This window comes from Mesoplodon bidens (assembly GCF_964165515.1).
Source record: "Mesoplodon bidens genome assembly, chromosome: 1".
Taxonomy (NCBI): Eukaryota; Metazoa; Chordata; class Mammalia; order Artiodactyla; family Ziphiidae; genus Mesoplodon; species Mesoplodon bidens.
The window spans coordinates 105404760-105416233 of record NC_138176.1 but is presented as its reverse complement, the minus strand read 5'-3'; the positions used below and the strand labels follow the sequence as shown (position 1 = coordinate 105416233).

The 11474-nt window shown below is 62.4% G+C and overlaps 1 protein-coding gene across 1 annotated transcript in view; it reads left to right on the top strand.

Annotated features, from left to right (window-relative positions):
• Positions 1–426: 426 nt before the first annotated feature.
• SH3BP2 (SH3 domain binding protein 2) overlaps positions 427–11474 on the top strand; it is a gene marked incomplete at its 5' end in the record, with an annotated part of 45852 nt that continues 34804 nt past the window's right edge. The window contains one exon of the mRNA XM_081229279.1: positions 427–541. The remainder of the gene's footprint in view (positions 542–11474) is intronic.

Below are 11474 nucleotides of genomic sequence, written 5' to 3'. Positions count from 1 at the left end.
GGGTTGGGGGTGGGCAGCACCTTCTCCAGTGGGGCCACCAGGTGCCACTTGCACTTACGGCGCATCTATTGTGTGCTGTGCAGGGATGGCGTGTCCACACCCGCAGCCAACTCCTGCCTTCTCCCCGGGACCAGGAGTGGGGAAAGGAGGGGATTCCCCGGACTCCGACGTCTTGACCCCCCCAACCCCGCACCCAACCTCGAACTCCGAGGACGGCTGGCTGCGTCTGGGACCTCCGCATTGCGAAAGGAGTTGGTGGGATGGGCCCAGGGAGCACGAGGAGGCGGGGCCAGGTTCTTTGGGAGGGGACTCAAGGGGCAGGGTAGGATGGAAGGGGCGTGGCCCAGAGCCTCGGGCGGGGCCAGGCCGAAGGGGCGGGGCCGGGCGGATGGGGCGGGGCGGGGCCAGACAGAAGGGGCGGGCACAGCTCCGGGCGGGACCTGGCTCCTGGCTACCCGCCGGGAGGGCGGGAGCCTGGCGGCCCAGCCGGGAGCCACCGCCAGGACGTAGGGCCCGCGGGCTGGGAGCAGAGCCTCGGCAGGTAAGGTACGGTAGCGGGGCGCAGACGGGCGGGGCGCGATCGAGTCTCCCGGGCTGGCCGGAGTCCCCGGGGCCAGGGTTCTCTCCGTAGGGCGGGAGGGGGGGCGGTCAGCTCCAGTGCGCGCCGGGCCTGGCGGCGCCACTGCCCGAGGAAGCGCGAGGGTTCAGGGGTGAGCGGGGTGCACCCTGGAGGCCTAGGAGCGGGGGCGAAGGCGTCGCGTCTGTCCCGCGTCCCCCTCGTCCCTCTGGCCTCCGCTTCCCCAGGCCCCTGGGGCTCGCAGACCTCCGCAGGCCCGCATTACACGACCCACACACACATCCCGGCCTCTGAAGGCCCGGGCGGGGAATTTGCTTCTACCTCCTCCCGGTTATCCAAAGTTTCCTTCCCTCAAGTCACGCAACGAAGGGTGGAGAAAAGCTGCCTGTTGGAGCTGACTCACACTGAAGTATGAGTGAATGATAGCCCAGTGGCTCTGGGGGTGTCTGCGACTCTTATTCTGGGGGACAGCGAGTGTCAGAGAGTTGGGGGTCAGAGACAGCTGTCCTTCCACATGTGGGCCGGCCCCTCCCAGCAGCCCGGCTCTTTCCTCCTGCTCTGGGCCTCCGCTTCCCCTGGTGAAGTGCTGACAGTGCTCCCACTGGGGGTGTTGAGGGGGCCTGAGCCCCGCTGCAGAGCCTGGAGCTCACTCCCTCTGCCGCCCTGCTGGACCCTGAGCGCCTCACATCCTCTCTCTGTGCGTCGGTTTGCCCATCTGTCAACACTGATGACGTCCGTGCCTGCTGGTCAGGTGGTCATGCTGAGTAAAGGGCCCCTCTAAGTGACCCTGGCCTGGGACGGGGTTCTGTGTGGGACCCCTGGGATTGCCGAGTCGAGGACACACATGTGATCTTGCTGATGAGACAGGTAACCAGGCCCTAGCACAGAGGGGGCTCAGGAAATGTTACTTGCTGTGATGATGATGTGTAGAATTTTTTCACGACAGTTTGACAGCCAAGGGAGCATGGCAAGTCCTGGAGTCAGCGTAGATTTCCAGGTTTAAGTCTAGCCCAGCATTGATTTCAGTGTAACCCTGGGTCGGCCCTCTGCCCTCTCTGGCTCAGGCTCTGCGAAACCAGAGGAGGGGGCTGGGCTCTATTATCTCCTGGCTTTCCTCCCACTGTGTCCAATACCCAGGGAACCCATGCAGAGGGCCCTCTGGGAGTCAGGGCTCCACTCCAGGTAGACCAGGAGGCCAGGATGGGGGCTCCAAGGTGAGAATTCTGTCAAATTCCCCTCCCTCCCCTGCCCCCCCGCCAGCCACCACTCCATTACTTGGCTCTGTGCCCCGTATTGGGGCACACCCTGGCCAGAGGGGGCAGGCAGAAGGACAGATGCGTAGATGGCCCAGGCTAGTCCCTGTTGGCCATCAGGAAAGAGGGGTGCTGACAGTGGGCCTGGCCTTTCTGGGGAGTCCCTCAGGCCTGCAGAGTCAGTGAGGAGCCCAACAAGGAGGCCAGCCTGGGAGAGATAGGAGAGTGGGCGGCTCCAAACCTCCCTTGGCCCTTCCTGTTCACATGGACAGAGGAAAGTGAGATGCTGAGTCAGCCCCCACCATCCCTCCCCCCACATGGATGCCCGCAAGCTTGCAGGCCTACATGGGGGAAGCCTGAGGAAGCACAGAGAGACACAGAGTGGCTGGGTCCTGGCTTTGAATCCAGCTGCCACCATTTACTAGCTGTGTGATCTTGGCCAGGGGGCTTCACACTGCTGAGCCTCAGTTTCCTCATCTGTAAAATGGGGGTAGTGAACTACTTTCTGCCTTATAGGTGGTTTTGAATGTCCAGGGGCTGATGGTGGCACATGATTGGTGTTCAGTAACTGTGAGCCACTGGGGGTGCTTTCCCTGGCCCTTAGGGCTGGAGAGCAGGGATAGCTGGGCCACCTCTGCTTGGCAGTGGGGGTGGGGCTGGGCCTGGAGAGATCTGGGGCAAAGGGCAGACTCCTAGGTCCCTGCCCACTTGGGTCTCATAGCAAAGGCCAGGGTCTCTTATGAGTGGCCAGGCTCAGGGAACCACCTGGGTCCTCCTGGTTTCTGTCCTTGAAGCTCTATCATGGGACACCAAGGGTCAGTGACTGGCAGGCCCCACTCTCCCCTCATTGGCTGGCTAATAGATGGCCTCAGTAAGGCCTGGGCATGCACATATGTGGTTCTCTAATAACCCCAGGTAGCATGGTCAGCAGTCGGCAGCCTGGCTGAGGGAGGTGGGTGGCAGGTGGCCAGTGAATGCAGGGTTTGCGATCAGAAGGAGGACTGTCTGAGCCACGTGGACGACCATGAAGGTAGGAACAGACTGAGCCAGAGGCTGGCAGAGGGGAGGGTGGCAGACCAGTTTGACCAGAGTGGCCTGGTGTGCACCGGCTGTGGTGAGAGTGTGGATGGGGGCATGGATGAAAGTGCACCGGGGCCTAGGCAGGGAGAGGGGCTGTCAGGACGCTGAAATCCTACCCACAGGTAGGTGGCCTGTCTCCAAAAGGCCTCTGGATCTCTCCAGTGGCCCTGACCAGTCATCCAAGGGCTGGGGACAGTCCCACATGTGGGCCACTTAAGTCGCAGAGGTGGGGAGGGGGAGCATTCTGGGCTTTTTGTAGCCTCAGGCAGGCAGGCTCAGCAGCGCCCACCTCTGGGTTCTTGCCTGCTGTCCTCCGGGAAGGGTGTGGGCTTGGTCGCTGAGGCAGTGGCCTGGGGAGGTCGGCAGGGCCTGAGGGGTTGGCAGGGCACTCTCGTGGTGCCTCCTTACCACCCCTGGGCCTAGGCACCGGAGGGCAGCCAGGATGATGCCGAGAGAAATGGAGCTGCCTCTCAGCCATGGCCAGGAGACCTGAGCCTCCTGAGTGAATTACACTTCTCCACCCTCAAGTGATAGAAGCCCCTGGCTCTGGGCCACACTGAAGGATCTGGGCTCGGGGGCCAGGCTCCTGAGCTGCCCTTGAACTCTAGGCGCCATCCCAGTGAAGTGCAAAACAAGGATGGGCCCTCATCGGCGGGTGTGCCTCACGGTGCTTGAGGTCCCCCCACTGCCCTGCTTCTCCCTGGGCAGCAGAACTTCTGAAGTTCCAGTTTTGGGGCCACCTGCAGGTTAGCCCCTGCCCGTCCCCATCCCAGGTCATGAACCACGCTGGAAATTGCTGGCAGGACTGGCGCTTCTTTCACCCATTCCCCGGTCCAGAGGCGACTGATCCTTGGCCCCCGTGGGCTAGGCACAGCGGGTTCCAGTGCTCCTTGCCTGCTGGCCTCTGGGAAGGGTGTGGGCTCGGTGGCCGAGGCAGTGGCCTGGGGAGGTCGGTGGGGCCTGAGGGGTTGGCAGGGCACCCTCCTGGTATCCGTACTCCTTCCCCTACAACTGTGCTGCAATTCCGAGAAGTGCCCTCTGCTTCCTTGTGAATCAGATGTTTATTGCATGCTGGCTGAGCCCAGGGTAGGGGCGGCCCACTGCCAACCACGTTCCAGGCCGCTGGTTAGGGTGTGGGGCGTCTGCCTGCTGGAACCTGCAGAGGCAGGGGAGGTCCCTGTCTCCAGGAGCTGCCAGGCTGACGGGTGAGCGCTCCAAGTTGGCTCCATGCCTGCTGGGAGGAGGGTGGGCTGCCCCACGGCTGGGGCTGAGCCAGCCCAGGGAAGGCTTCCCAGGGGCTTCTTGGAGCCAGCACAGCTCCTCCCAGGAAGTAGTTGGGGGCCGCATTCCCAGCGCTGGAGCAGCCTGTCCCCTTCAAGTCTCAGTGACTCTCTGGACTTCAGGTCCCTCCTTGTGAAATGGGATTAAAAACAGTTATAACTCATGGTGTCCTCAGAAAAGTTAAATGAGATGCTGCAGAGAAGCCCCCACCGTGGGATCTTGAGCCCTGTCCCAGGCTGGGGCCTCCCTGCCCTTGACCCTGCAGCTCCATTTGGGGGATTTCCTCTAGCCTTGCCCAAGGGGATGTTGTAATCTGGCAACATTGTTCTGTGGCATTAGAGAGCTCTGTGTCCTCATACCCCGGCTGCCCCTGTGGCCCCAGCCCTCACTGCTGGCTGCCCCCTGCAAGGTGATGTGGGGTCAGGGGTCGACCTAGGGGCCTGGAATATCAGGGTAGGCCTTGGCTTGACCCCAAAGCCTTGGGAGCCAGGGGCAGCACCCACAGTCCACTTAGGGCCCTGGCTGGGCGCCTGGGCCCGTGCCGCCCCACTACGAGCTCTGCTCCTGGGGCAGTGGTGGGTGCTCTTCAGAAAGCTGCTGCCCCCAGACCTCTGCTCCTCTCGTTCATGCTGGGTGCCCTGTGTACCAAGCCCAGGGCCAGGCGTGGACAGGTAGCAGCTCAGCCTGTCTAGCCCACCCTGCCACTCTCTCCCTCGGAAGCAGTTTAATAAAAGGCATAAGTGTCTGTCCTGCTTGGTGCTCAGGGACCCTCCCTGGCCCCTGCCCCTGCTTCCCGGGTGCCTTCTGCAAGCCCCAGCCCATTCCCTGGTCACCTTGTCTACCTATCTGCTTCTCCTTGCCCAACCGGGGTCTCATGAAGGACAGGGACACAATTGAGTGCCCTTGCCCAGCGGTGCCCACATGGGTCTGGCCCAGAAGAGGGACGACCCCCTGTAGAGCATCCCAGGAGCTCCCACAGACCTGAAGCCCGGCGTGTTTACCTCCTGCTTCCACATCAGAGACACAGGTGCCCCGTTATCGTGGAAGGAGTCTGCTGCCCGGCTGGTGACGTTTCCAATCAGATCACAGTGGGTGGTTGTGCTCTGGCCTTGTGTGAACCCCTACAGGTTTCTATCATGGCTCCCAGCCTTGGGATCCATCAGCCACAGCCCTTAATAGTCACCACTGCAGTTACCTGGTCTCAGGGGCCCCAGCAGTGGTTCAGATGGGGAGACAGGCGGGGAGTCTGGGGCGCTCCACCCTAAGTGGAAGCTGTTCCTTTCTCCGTGGCTGTTCCTTCCTAGAGACACACGTTGGGGCCAAGATTGGGGTCAGCCTGAGCTCCCCTGACCCACCGGCCACAGCGGAGACCTGGTCTTTGTGTCCCAGAGACCCAGTGCCCCAGATGGGGCCTGGCAAGTTTAGATCTGCCACCAGTAGGAGAGTGGTGGGGAAGGAGCCAGAAAAGCCAGCCTGGGAGCCCTTCGTGGACAGGTGGGAGGGGGAGGGAGGCATGCCAGGAAACTCACCTTGTCTCCTGAGGAATGTCCTCCGTAACCCCAGCTGCTTCCTCTCCTCCTATTTGAGGCCAGAAAAGGAAGACCCTTTCTCAAGGGGCAGCTGGCACAGAGCCTCTGGGTCCCCTGATGCCCAGGCAGACACAGTGCCAGGGGCCGGGCCCTGGCAGGCAGGTCAGTGATCAGCTGGTGGGTTTGACCACGGTAGGCAGAGGACAGAGTGACCGCGTCCCCTGCCCTTCAGCACAGGACGAGAGGCGGCTTCCCATTGCCATCACCATCTGGCCCGAAACCTCTAGGAGCGCAGGGTGGCTGTTGGATGCTGGGCGAGATCCATGGTAGTGCCCGGCTGTGAGCTGGATGCACGAGACGGCCTCAGAGCCCCCAGGGTCAGCGCCAGGCCACTACAGCCTCCCTGCTGACTCACCCAGATCTTGGCGGGGCCGAAGGCACTTGGGGATAGAGCCTCAGCCTCCCGCAGGAGGTATCACCACCACGTACCCCCCAACCCCCATCTCGGGAGCTTGTCGATGCTCTGCTGCAGCCCCACTGACCAGCCGGACCCCACGAAGTCCTCCCCCAAACCCCCACCTCCTGACTTCTCTGGACTCTCACCCAGGGGGAAGGATATGCTGCTCCAGGGGACCCCACCCTGGCACTTCGCTGCACCAGGGCTGGGGCCCCCAGTGCCGGCTCCTTGCCACACAGGGGAGCTGCTCAGGGGTGGGCCATGGGGGCAGGAGACTCTGGAATCACTTCCCTTCGGGGCCTCACCAGGACCCAGCCTAATCTGGTTCCAGACCTTGGGCTGCAGCTGCCAGAGGAGGCCGATGCCCGGTCCTTCTGTCAGAAGAGGTGTCCTGGACCTGAGGGTGGGGTAAGGGGGAGCCCCAGGCTGCACGCAGGGCCCGGGTTCTGGCCCAGCTGGGCCTCAGCGCCGGTGGCCCTGGTGTCCACTTGCTATAAAATGGAGTGAGGCATGGAGCCCATCCCTGAGTTGCCCAGCCATCCTGGGGTTCCTGGGCACCAGCCTTGGAAGGTTTGCCACCTGGGACGGGAGCTCTCTGAGATCAGCCTTCCGTTCTCTCGAGAATGTGACCAGGAGGGTGAAGTTCTGTGGTCAGTGGTGGCCGTGCCTGCTCTGGGGGCAGAAAGTCACTGGGGAAGGAAGAGTGTTGAGAAACACACACACAGGACCTAGGAGACCCTGCCCCAAGCCCAAGGTTCCTGCCAGCCGGGCACCTACAGGTAGTTAGAGCGAGGCCTTGGAAAGCAGGAGTGGACGGCCCCACCCTAGTGGCCTCCGTGTTGATGCACCTGCCGCCTGGAGGACCCGCAGGGGCCCCTCCCCACAGGCAGCCCCAGGCCCAGCCCTGCAGAGGCAGCAGGAACCTCCTCGCCCTGCAGGGGGGTGGCCCCCAAGAATGGTGTAGGAGGTGCCATTTGGGGTAGGGCCTTCTTGGGGTGGGAGCAGGAAGGGGGCAGGAGAGGCCAGGCTGAGAGGGTTTTTTTAAAATAAATTTACTTATTTATAAATTTATTTATTTATTTGTTTATTTTGGGCTGCGTTGGGTCTTCGTTTCTGCGCACGGGCTTTCTCTAGTTGTGGCGAGCAGGAGCTACTCTTGGTTGCAGTGCGGGGGCTTCTCATTGCGGTGGCTTCTCTTGCCACCGGAGCACAGGCTCTAGGTGCACAGGTTTCAGTAGTTGTGAGACGTGGGCTTAGTAGTTGTGGCTCGCGGACTCAGTAGTTGTGGCTCGTGGACTCTAGAGTGCAGGCGCAGTAGTTGTGGCACATGGGCTCAGTAGTTGTGGCTCGCAGGCTCTAGAGCGCAGGCTCAGTAGTTGTGGAGTGTGGGCTCAGTAGTTTTGGCTTGCGGGCTCTAGAGCACAAGCTCAGTAGTTGTGGCACATGGGCTTAGTTGCTCCACGGCATGGGGGATCTTCCCGAACCAGGGCTCAAACCCGTGTCCCCTGCTTTGGCAGGAGGATTCTTAACCACTGTGCCACCAGGGAAGCCCCCATGGGAGGGTTTTGAGCAGGGGCTGGTTTGTGGTTTGAAAGCTCACTCTGGGGTCTTAAGACTACCTCCTGCCCCCCACCGCACATACCGCACCGCAGCTGGGGCTGTAAGGAGCTTGGGCAAAAGCAGGTGAATCGGACCTGCAGGAGGGCTAGGTGTGCGGTGGGCGCAGGGGCTCAGCTGAGCAGGATGGAGTCAGTGACTCACGCTGAGGGGCCGCCAGGGCCGGGGGAAGGCAGACGTGGGGTAGCACCCGGCTCTGGTCGTACTGCCTCTGCCCTCCGCCCCCCGCGCCCCCAGTCCTTGTTGCTGGCTTTTCTGGCGACAGTGGTGTGACCCCATGGCTGTCTGCCTGGGGAGGGGAGGGTGTCCCTGTAGCACCACCGAGCCATGCCCCTCCCCCACCTGGTGCAGGCTTCCCCAGCCAGGAGGAGGACTTAGGGGCTGGCACTCGGGAGCTTGACCCCTGGCTCTGCTGACCATCAGGAGCCACCTTGCCTCTGGGAGGCTTAGTTAGGCTGAGGGCTAGATGAGAGCGTTTGCCTTGTCCACAAGGGCCCCGCGGGCACTTTGCCTGTGGGATCTGGGGAAGCTTTCTAAGGCTGCTGTGCCAGTGGAAGGGGGTGGGCCTGGGGGAAGGGAGCAGCGGGATGAGCCTCAGCAGAGGCCCTCTCCTCCAGCCCTGCTCTGGGCTCTGAGGTCCCCTGAGGGCACCACTCCCCAGCCTGACTGTGGGGCATCAGGGTGTCCTGGGGTGACCTAAGTTTGCAGGGTGGGGACAGCACGAGGCGGTCAGGGAAGGCGTGCGAGCTGTCCGTCGTCGTGGCTGAGCACCAGCAGGGTGACGGCCTTGAGCCTGAGACTGAGCCCGGTTGCCTTTGAGTGTTGCCTCCCAGCTGTGGCAGGGACAGCGGCTCAGAGAGAGGGGCCAGGGCACAGCATCCTGCAGGACCACCAGCCTTGGGAGGGTGGCAGCATGGCTGGATGGAGACAGCCTTCCCCCACCCGCTCCTGTCCCCTGTCCTGTCTGTCAAGGCTGCCCAAGAGGGGCAGGAGAGCTGGGGCTGGGCCCCTTTCCCGCCATCCTGGGCCCACCGCCAGACCCTTCTCCTCTCTGGGCCTCCGAACAATGGGGCAGTGTGAGGGCGCCTGGGAACAGTCAAGCCAGCCAGGCCCCCTGTGGGCCCAGCTGAGGGGCTCGGAGGGGAGCCAGGGCCGTGAGTCATCCATCTAGCGCCCGGCCCAGGGCTCCCAGGCTGAGGAGGAACAGCGTTCTCGGTTCCCGCACCACACGTGGGGCCGGCCTGCTCCTCCTTTCCTCTTGTGCCCCTCTGTCCGTGCCTCTTCCTGCGGCCTCTCTCTGGCTCCCTCCCTTCTGGGTGTGTCCCTGTCCCCCTGCCTCTGTCCAGCCAGAGACCCAGGCCTGGGAGTGGCTGCGGCCTGCTCCCCCAGCCCCTGTCCATGGCAGCTCGGCGGAGGGGCTGCCCCGTCACGGGGCGCCCCCCCCCCGACTGCAGGGAACCCCAGGAAGTAGCCAGTGAGAGGGCAAGACCCTCCTGAGGCCAACTTAAAATTGACCGAGGAATAAAAGGTGAGCAAAAGCAGAAACAATGCAATAAAATAAAAAAACTCAGAGAGTGAAGGTTAATCAACAGCGTCAAAGAAAAAAATGTTTGAAAACAGCCTAAAAATATTAACATTAGGGGGACTTCCCTGGTGGTTCAGTGGTTAAGACTCCACGCTTCCACCGCAGGGGGCACGGGGTTCGCTCCCTGGTCTGGGAGCTAAGATCCTGCAGGCCGTGCAGCCAAAAAAAAAATGAACATTAGTGATAAAAGGATAAAAATAAACGGATTAAAACTGAGAGACACCAAACCCTAAAATGCTGAAGTGAAGAGAAGGAGGGAAGGGACCTTGTGGTATGGACTTGGCCTTGACGGGCTCCAGCCTGTGGCAGGGTGGGCAGGAGACCAAAACACTGTTGGACAATTGGTGAACCAGGTTCCTAGGTGAGTGAGTGGTCCAGGGACCCCCAGAGATATATGGAGCTGAGTTGCGGGGCCACACCTCATGCCCCTGGGTCCTGATGCCCTTTGCCCTGACCCGGGAGCCCTGACTTGGGGAAATGCTGTAAGGTACTCAGGAACTTTCTGGTTCCTGTGGTCTGAGGGAGGCCACCATGGCACGAAAGATCCTAAAGAGATGAGTAAAGGAACAGATGCTACTGGTGTCAAGGTCAGTGCCCCTGGTGGCCTACCCTGAGACGCCCCAGCAGGTGGTTGCCAGTGTGGAGGGCTCGTACAGCTGCCCTGGCCTGGCACCGGTGGACAGCAAGTGTCCCTGCAGCGTGCCTGTCAGGGCCAGCCTCTGGCCTCCACCCTCGGCTCCTGCAAGGAGCAGTGGGGCCAGGTCTCTCTGGATGCCTCCTCTCACCCCAACCCCAGGCCCTTTGCACAAGCTCTTTGCTACTCAAGACACTTTCCGTGTGATCTTGCTTGGCTATGGCGTGCGGATGCTGGCTGATGTGTCACCCCATCTGGGTGGAAGCATTGTCACAAGGATGTGAGTCAGAGGTGGCTACCTCCCCAGCAGATCGGGAGCCCAGCTTGGATCCGGGGGTGAAGGGTGCGGCGTTTGCTGACAGGTGGCGATGCCCTGATGGCCTCCCTCTGTCCCAGTACCGGTGGCAGCGGTGAACAGGGCTCAGGGTGGGGGCTTGTGGCTGGGACAGTCTCCTGACCAGCTCCCCCTGGGCCCTGGGGATACGTGTAAAACAGAAGCAGACTCTGAATTCACGAGGACAGGCTGGCAGGTGCCCGCGTCCCCAGGCCGGGTGTCCCAGCCCCGTGTGCCCCAGCCTCTGGCCAGAACCTGGAGCCCTCCTCTGGGCTGCTGGGTTCTCTGCCGGGTGGGAGCTGGCATCCTTCCTGAGAGTAGGCCCTGGGGCTCCTCCTCCTCATGCCCCTGAGACCCAGGCTTGGCGGGAAGTGCCAGGCTGCATGTGGTGGGTGAAGTGGCCCCGGCTCTGGGCCACATGGGTGGTGCTGGCTGTGTGGCCACTGCTGCAGCCCGTTCACCCTCAGCTTCCTCATCGGGAGAGCAGGAGACGGGCAGCTGGGGACTGAGTGGGCCATGGGGGCTGACGGCTTGGCACTGGGCGGTTATTCCCAGAGGGTGCCCCCTGCCCTGGCCCACTGACTTGGCCCTCCTGTCACAAGAGGTGGACCATAGACAGGAAAGCGCCCCCAGCCTTTGTGACCCCCCCTGCCTTGGCTTCAGCAAGTGGGGACCTGTCCCCACAGGATGTGACATGTACATATGTCCCCAGGAGGGTCTGGCTGGTGGTAGCCTGTGCTCCTGAGGCCTGGGGCTGCTGTCAGAGACCAGACCCTCCACTGAGGGCCAGGCTCTGGAGTGCTGAGGAAGCCACGGTGACATGACCCAAGGAGCATGCACGGTGGCCGCCGGGAAGAGGGTGGAGCAGGCTGGGTTTGGGGAAGTCCTGCCATCTGTGTGTTCCTCGTCTGCTGGGAGTGACCTCAGAGGAGACGGTCTGTCCCCTTCTGGGTGACCTGACAACGGGGCTCTGCAGATTCCAGCCCAGCCACACCCCCTTGGCCCCTGGAGGATGGGCAGCAGTGTCGGGCAGCCTGGTCTGCCTGGGGCTCAGCCCACCGGGCGCTCGGGGTGTGAGGGTGCGTTGTCCAGGCCCTATACCTGCTCTGCCGGTGCCGGTTGCTGGT